The sequence below is a fragment of the Coffea arabica genome, chromosome 3c (assembly GCF_036785885.1).
Source record: "Coffea arabica cultivar ET-39 chromosome 3c, Coffea Arabica ET-39 HiFi, whole genome shotgun sequence".
In the NCBI taxonomy this organism is placed as follows: domain Eukaryota; kingdom Viridiplantae; phylum Streptophyta; class Magnoliopsida; order Gentianales; family Rubiaceae; genus Coffea; species Coffea arabica.
The window spans coordinates 17366306-17374787 of record NC_092314.1 but is presented as its reverse complement, the minus strand read 5'-3'; positions in this window follow the sequence as shown (position 1 = coordinate 17374787).

The window sequence follows — 8482 nt, the reverse complement described above, 5'->3', positions numbered from 1 at the left end:
GCATGGTCTTAATCATCCAGTTTTCATTCAGTTAAGTACACTTAGGTGCTCAGATTGTCCCAGAAAAACAGAAATAGAGCTGCACTATCAGCTCAGCTCCTCGGCAGAACCATCTAGCCGAAACAGAATTTTCCACAGCTTTGATTTCAACATCCGATGGCACAAATGAACACATGCAAGATCACAGCTAGCTTAAACTACCTCGGATCATCCATTTTATTCCAGAAAATTTACCTCACAGCAAGCTAGCTCACACGCACGAAAATCTGGAAAATTTCTGCTCCCTCTCGGCTTTCACGCACGCGACAGGGTTTCTGGTTTGGATTGGTGTGGTGGTTCCGACTGATGGAGGTGGAGGCTGGTGGTGTTGCAGCTGTGAAGTTGGGTGAAATTAGAGGTGATGGTTCCCTGGTCTCTTCCCTCAGCTTTTGGACAGAACAGGGACAGAAAGAAAACGCAGCTCGCGGCTTCCTTCAGTCGATACTCACGAGGTGAGCAGCTCTCCCTCTCTTGCTCTCGGTTGCTAGCTTTTCACTATGAAGACGGAGTGCTGTGGTTTCAGTGGAATTGTATGGTTGCTGAATGAAGAGGAGTCGCGGTTTGAGGAAGATGGTTTACGGTTGAGTGTGGAGTTGGTAGTGAGCTGCGATTGGTTGAGTGGTGCGGTGCTGAAGCAGCTGTCCGAGGGTTGTTTGGTTCGGCAGAATGAGATGATAGCTTTAGATAGGAAATGGAGAGGAAATTGTATGGTGCCGGCTTAGTAGAAGAGCTGTTAGCAGAGCTTGTGTACTGCAGTGGAGAAGGTTTGCGTATGGAATTGGTGAGGTTTTGATTGGCTAATTGGGGCGGCAATGGAAGGCTGAACAAGGAAATGTTTGGCCGTGCATGATGATGGTTGTGGTATAGTGGAGATTTTGTGGAATTGTGGAGGGCATTTTGGTCCATTCACTTTGCCCCCTAACCTCTTCTCAATCCTCAATTCTATCTTAAATCCAATACTTATCACTCATTGAAATTTGAAGGCCTAATTCTACACTAATATACCGAAACCGTTTTATCGAATATAATCGGTTACGAATTAATATTAAGGTTCCTAGCATTTGTACTTTATTAACTTATTAAAATCAAGTTTGACCTTGTTATAAAAATCTAACATTTGCCGTTAGTACTAATTGGAATTTATTTTAAGGAAATTAAGGTTATCGATTGGTTGTCATTTAAATTGTTTGAGTCAAGGAAATTAAGATCCTAATTTTAATATGTTAGTACGAAGAATTAATTCTTAACTCTAAGATATTAATTTAGTATAGTAAAACTAAGAAATTCATAGTCTAGGGAAATTATATCATTCTTCAATTATAACGTGTGTTTAACTACTTATTTGAAAACAAGAAAACATAATACAACTCAAGAATTATTAACTTAGTGTAGCAAAGCTAAGTGCTTTAATAGTTAGCACCGTTATGTTATTTTGCACACAAAAATTATTTTTATATACTTGTTTACAACAAATGAACTAACGTGGTAGATTAGAACAAGAATTACGAAGGGATTATGCACTAGTATCTAAAAGCGAGTGAAAGTAATACTAGAAAAGATTTAAAGAATACGAAGGCTAAATAAAAGTGAAGTCGAAGTAAGCATTGGTATTTCTGCAAAATTCAAGGTTCTCACAATTATTGCCTTTTTAGATGGTTTTTTGCCCTTATTTATCACATACATTTGCTAGATAATTTTACCTTTTTTATTTCTTTTTTCCAATTTACGTAACTCAATATGTATTGGCAGGTTCTCTACTCTAAGTCGAGGAAACATTATAATTCATGATCTAACATTCAGGAGTCAGTTAAGGTACTTTCCCAAATACTTAACTTTTACAACATATTATGGGTTTTGTTCATCCATTGTAACTATGTATTATCAGAAATTTGTGTTTCATTATATGATTCTGGTATGTGCTAAATAGCTCTGAGTGATATGAAAAAGTTCTTTACTTCTAAATTTTTAATTCTTAACTTGTGAATTGATTATTAAATCCATTTACATTCATGTATTTGCTTTTAATTGGCTGTTCGATTTTAGTTTGACAAGTTGCATATCTGTTGATTTTAGTGAATTCATTTGAATGAAGGCAATGGATAATGCTTAGCATTTAAGGCTTGCAATTAATCGGTTGTTCATTTTGCAGGGACAAATCTTGCTTCTATTTTTTTTTTAATCTTCAATCCCTTTTTAGAGACTAGAAGATTTTTTTATCCTTGATAGGTTTCTTTCAATTTGTAAGCCTTCCAATATATAAGTTGTTAACTGGAATTGTTTATAGTTGAGAGTAGCTTGACGTTTGATGATAATTTCATGGGATGCTTGACTTGAAGAATTAATGATAAATCTCATTTTAAGCATATGAAATGAATGGTTCAATTTTCCCTTTCAACATGGCAAAAAAAGGTCAAAATCTTTCTCCTAAAACTATTGCTCAAGTTTTCGCTAAAGTCTAGACCATGTTATCTATATACAAGTACTGTTTAGCTATTAATTTGCTAAGTTTGTTGTATGGATGACTTTGCATGTTATATGGATGACTTTGCAAGTTTTGTTCCTATCTGGATTGTGATTTTTTATCAATTCCTACAATTTTTAGAGTACTGAGTTGTGATTTTCAACATTTATCATTACAACAAATTTTAATCAATTTGTGAAGTTTGTTATATGGATGCTTTGCAAGATTTTTAATCTATCATGCCAGTACTCATCAAATCATGACAAAAGTTGTGAGGATTCTGAGTTCTGATTTCCCGTAGACTGACAGGCTATTTGGTTGGAAGCATAGTTTGAATTTCATACTTTTCCTTATCTGCATTTAGTATGTTGACCTTTTTCTCTTTGGCAGATGGGGAGGAAACTCAACAAACTTCTTACAACCAACATTTTTACCTCCTAGCCGTTTAAATTATTAATATAACTGAAAAGGCTTCCAATATTATTAATTAGGCAACTTTTGTGATTTTGTGAGGAAATTAGTCTCTCAAATTAACAGCTGCTTTTCTTGATGCATATCTTTATACACAAACTGATGTAGAGAATGTGGAAAGTGATAACCAATTGGGCATATTTAACAAACCATTCCTAATTAGGGACTCAAGCAAACAACATATGATATTCGCATTGCACATTTTTTGAGATGTAGTATTTCAAAATATTGGGGTGCTTTTATCTTGCTATGGTTTCATGACTTCTTTTATCCTTTTTTTTTAAATTTTAACTTTTTGGTGTTTCCTCAACCCAGAACTTCTAAAGGAACCAGTTTATCCACAATTACAGCTAATTGCTCAAGAGATTCTGGTTCACCGACTCTAGTTCATCAACTGGTTAAAAAGGTTAGATTTACTTCCTCTTCCTTCTCTGCTTTCATAGTGAAGCTATTGTGCTAATATCCTGCAATATTTTTTGTTCGAATTTATTGTTGACACTGTTGATAACTTTAAATAGGAAACCGAGCTATTTACTGTACAATCATCTTGGGATCTAGAGTCCAAGAAGATTCTTCTCATTGTAACCAAGTCCGTTTATTTTGCAGTGAGTACAAGTTTAAGACAAATTTCTAATTGGAACACTTTCATTACAATTTGGAATTGCTTTTTAGGTTTTTGTTTAAGTCTTGTGTGATTCACGTTATTAGGCATACTCTTGAAACACTATAAAAACCAAAACTAATTTGAATTATAATGATTAGAGCACGTCAATGATCTACTTGCTTTTATCTGTTCCTATTTAGGTCCAGCATACTCGGTTTGTAATCAATCATTCTGTTGTTCTTTTACAATGTGGTAAAGTAAAAATTTTAAAGTAGCAAAGAATAGAATTTTGACTACTTGAGTGACAACCATGAATTCTTGGTTTGAAAAATCTTGTCTACTTCATTGGTATTTCAATTTTTGCTGGGATATGTTGATTACTTGTCTACCTTGGTTTGACATTTCTTGACTTTGGTGTTTGCAGAATCTGAACTTCCTATCAAAGATGATTATTTCCTTGACCTTCAATGTCATTTTTCATGTTTTAGAAACAGGACGCATAAGTTTGGTATCCCTTAGGTCATCCATGGATTATTTTGTTGACCATTGCTTCTTACTGCACAACGTACTAAACTAATGGCTATATTCATGTGCTTCTCCAAAATTTGGTTTTGATAGGTTTTTATGGTCGAGTGAGTGAAATTCCATCTTGGAGCCTTCTTTGTTGCACTGGGATCAATATTTCTTTATGGGAATAGAATATATGTCAAAAGTTTAATTAAACAGTTAATTGCAAAAAACTTTGTAATTCATGTAATTTTTGTGAGTATCAACTAGAAGCGACCCTAAAACAATATTTAAGACCAATTTTTAAGATGAATATCTTTGATTGGTTTTCACTTAAGACTTGCTTATTGTTTGCTTTTGTTGCTATTGAAAGGAAACAAATAAGAAGCACACGAGGCGATGGAAGTGAAATTTAAAATTGGGTAAAAAACAAAAAAACCCCCTTCTGGTAAACTCAATATATAGAAAAGTCTCCCGTGATTTTAAAACATACAAAAAGACGCATCATGCCTTGAACTAAATTGTAAAGGTAATGAAATTCATTAAAATTAATAGAAATGATGTATTGGTACCTAAAAACAAATTTTTTATACCTAATTTTTAACAAATATACTTGTTCTACCCCTTAACCCCCAATTTTCTCTCTCTAGAGAATGAAATAAATGATTTTGTTGAATTGCCTTTTGCTTAATTATATCAGTGCATTTTTGTCGTTTCATCCGCCCCTGTTAATTTTACCGAATTCTGTCACATTTACAATTTAGTTCAAAGTATGAGGTGTCGTATTATATGTTTTGAAACCATGAGGGGCTTTTCTATATATTAGGTTTATCACAAGGGGATTTTTTTTTGTTTTTTATCCTTTAAAATTTTGTTTTCAATCCATGGAGCTACTTGAAAGATCTTATGGCTTACGAAGAGGTTGCGAGAAGATTACCTCAAGAAGAAGCTTTCTTTTGTAAATAGATGGATGGTTGAATCAACACCACTACCAAGGTTGTATGAAGCTTCCAAGGGCCTTTCAATTCAAGGCAACGCCACCACTATGCCACCCAAGTGTTTGGCCTCTAGTGAACTCCACACCACCAACTTCTCAAGGAGAACCTCCAAGGAAATGAGTGCACAAGAGAGATAAAGTGCTAGCTCATTATCTAGTCCTTTCTAATGTGAGAGATGTGATTTTTCTAAAAACTAATTTTTCTCTCCTTAATTTTGTGGCCTTTTGTGACTACCCCTCCTCTCCACATCAAAAGGAATGGTTGCTCTCTTGGGTAAAGAGTGTATTTATAGGGAACTTTCCTAACCTAATAGGGTTAGGTAAGTTTCTCTTAACTCCTTGAATCCTATTTGTCTTCACAAATAAGATCCTTAAGTATCTCATACTTAAGTCTCACTTAATTTCATTTTGGTCCTTAGAGTAGATGATGTATTGTGTGTGACCCAATAGGTTCTCATAGAATTTGGCAATGAATATGAATCATAACCCATTATTTCAATTGGGTAAGATAAATTAAAACTCTTTTAATTTATCATTAATTCAACTTAATTATCAATTCATAGTCATAGATCATGATTTTTATCTAGCAATGTGTCATGACCACCTAAGTCCTAAGAAAAGCCAAGTGGTTGACTTTACCTTTCCATGAACTAGTTTCCATGTAATTGATATCTTTTCACCATAAACATATCCCATTTAGCATAAAAGAGGTTATTTCATAGTGTCACCCTCTTCTGTTCTTATGGTATTTGTTACTTGTTCCCAAAATATAACTCCTTGAAGTTGAAATTGGAAACACACTTTCCAATTACACTTCCACTTTACGCAAAGATTTATTGAATTATCATTTCCTACAAGTGGCCATAGGGATATCTCTCCTATAATTAGGAGTGGCGAATTCTTTATTGATCACTCATCATCCTTCCATATTTCATATTATATCCAACATCTACCGTATAATTACTTGATTAAGAAATACAATAGTCAATACTCAAAATGGTCAATACTCAAGATGCTATGGTGATCTTAAGTCTAAGGATCACTTACACCTACTATCACATAGAGAAATTATCATTGACACTATGGAATTCTCAATTGGTCAATTCAATGTACTTGTCATCCACAAGCATCATAGTTGATGAGATCCACTACTTTCTTCGAAAGGAAGAAAATTAGTAGATGCTAACCTTTCCGCATTAGTGATGCCCTTTCTCACTAATACTACGGTTAGGCATATCTTCTCTTCATTGGAAGTTAGAGGAGAATAGAAAGGCTTGCACACATATTCAAGTGTCATAATGTTTGGGATGTTCTAAGAGTTGTATCTAATGTAAACTAGTACAAATCTTAAGGAAGTGTCTAGTCATTTGAATTGTGCCGATTCATTTAAAAGGTGACTATTCAGGAAAAAGTATGTTTCCAAAAGATGTGATATTTCTTTTGGAGTGTCTTAACAATATAAATAAGGATGTTCAGATATTAGGAAAACTCACTTTTTACTTCTAGTTTATTATTCTTCTACTTCTTATCAAAACAATAATTCTCTGAACCATTCTTGGGAGAATTTCTTTATACTACTATGTCAAAATTCTTGTTGGCTTTGTTATTCCTGGAGGAAATTGCCACAAATCCGGTAGTAGAATAGAGGGGCAAATTTCTTTAAGGAAAGCGAATCTTCACATCAAAACCATATTTCATAATTGTAGTTGAAACTTCTCTAACAATCTTAAGGAAATTTTTCAACATGGAGGGCACCAGTTCGAATAATGTTTTGAACAAATTTTTCAAGTCTGATATAATCAAGTTTGGATCATTTTGATGGCACCAATTTCATCCAATAATAAGAAAGGCAAGTCATGTTTTTTCTGTGGTAAGAAAGGACATTTTAAAAAAGAATGTAGGTTCTACAAGAAGTTGAAAACGGAAGTAAATGCTAAGCACAAAAAGGCAAATTAATTAAATCCTTGTATGGTTTAAAGCAAGCTCCAAAATAGTGGCATGAGAAATTTAATAAAATAATGTTATCAAATGGTTTTAGACACAATGAAGTAGATAAATGCATATATGTTAAAGTTACCAAAGATTATAGTGTAATTATGTGCCTTTATGTAGATGATATGTTAATCATGGGGACCAACATGCAAGGAGTAAACGAAACTAAGAGATATTTAACCTACCAATTTAAAATGAAAGATTTGGGAGAAATTGATACCATCTTTGGAATCAAAATTTAGAAACATAGTGGGGGTTATGCGCTATGTCAATCTCATTACATTGACAAGATTCTATCCAAATTTAATCATTTGGGTATAAAAGAAGCTAATACCCCATTTGATGTTTCCAATAACCTAGTGGAAAATTCGGGAAGATCTATTAGTTAGTTAGACTATGTTAGTATAATTGGTAGTTTGATGTATGCAATGCATTGTATTAGACATGATATTTCATTCACTATTTGCAAACTTTCTAGATTTACTCGTAATCCTAATACTAACCATTGGAGAGGAATTGGACAAGTACTAGGTTACCTTAAAAAGACAAAGTCTTTTGGATTGTATTATAACAAGTTTCCTTCAGTACTTGAAGGTTACTCTGATACTAGTTGGATAACTAATATAAATGATAATAAATCAACGACTGGTTGGGTTTTAAAATAGGCGGAGGAGCTATCTCCTCGGCTTTAAAGAAACAGATATGTATTACTCATTCAACTATGGAGTCTGAATTTGTTGTATTAGCAGTAGTAGGTAAAGAGGCAGAATGGCTAAGAAATTTATTGCTAGATATAGAGTTGTGGCCACAACCGATGTCAGCCATCTCTTTGCACTGCGATAGTGAAGCAACTATGTCTTGGGAATTTAGCAAGATTTATAATAGCAAATCTAGACATATTGCTTTTATACATGAATATGTAAGACAATTAATTTCTGATGGAATTATAACAGTTGTCTATGTAAAATCTGGTAACAATCTTGCTAATCCTTTAGCTAAAGGACTCTCAAGACAAATGATCAAAAGCACTACGAGTGCTATGAGTCTAAAACCATTCTAAAATTGTCTATTGTAATGGTGACCTAACCTTTCTTATTGCCAAGTAATTCTAAAGGTTTATTAGGTAATAACAAGTTATCGTTTGATTGTTAGCAAGTACTAGTAATTAAAAGTACTTATGAAAGAAGGAGGTTGAATAAATTATTCTTAATGAAGTAAACATGTTTGGTATAAGAACAAGGTAGTCTATGTACAAGACTCCAAGGTAGACTTCACCTATATGAATTCAAGAGTTGTTGCCGCTTCTATCAAAAGTTTGGACTAAAGTTTTTGTAAGAATTTATGAATTAGGAGGTAGCACAAGACCATAATACAATGTTGAAACTCATGGTGAATGTTTTATGAGAAATAA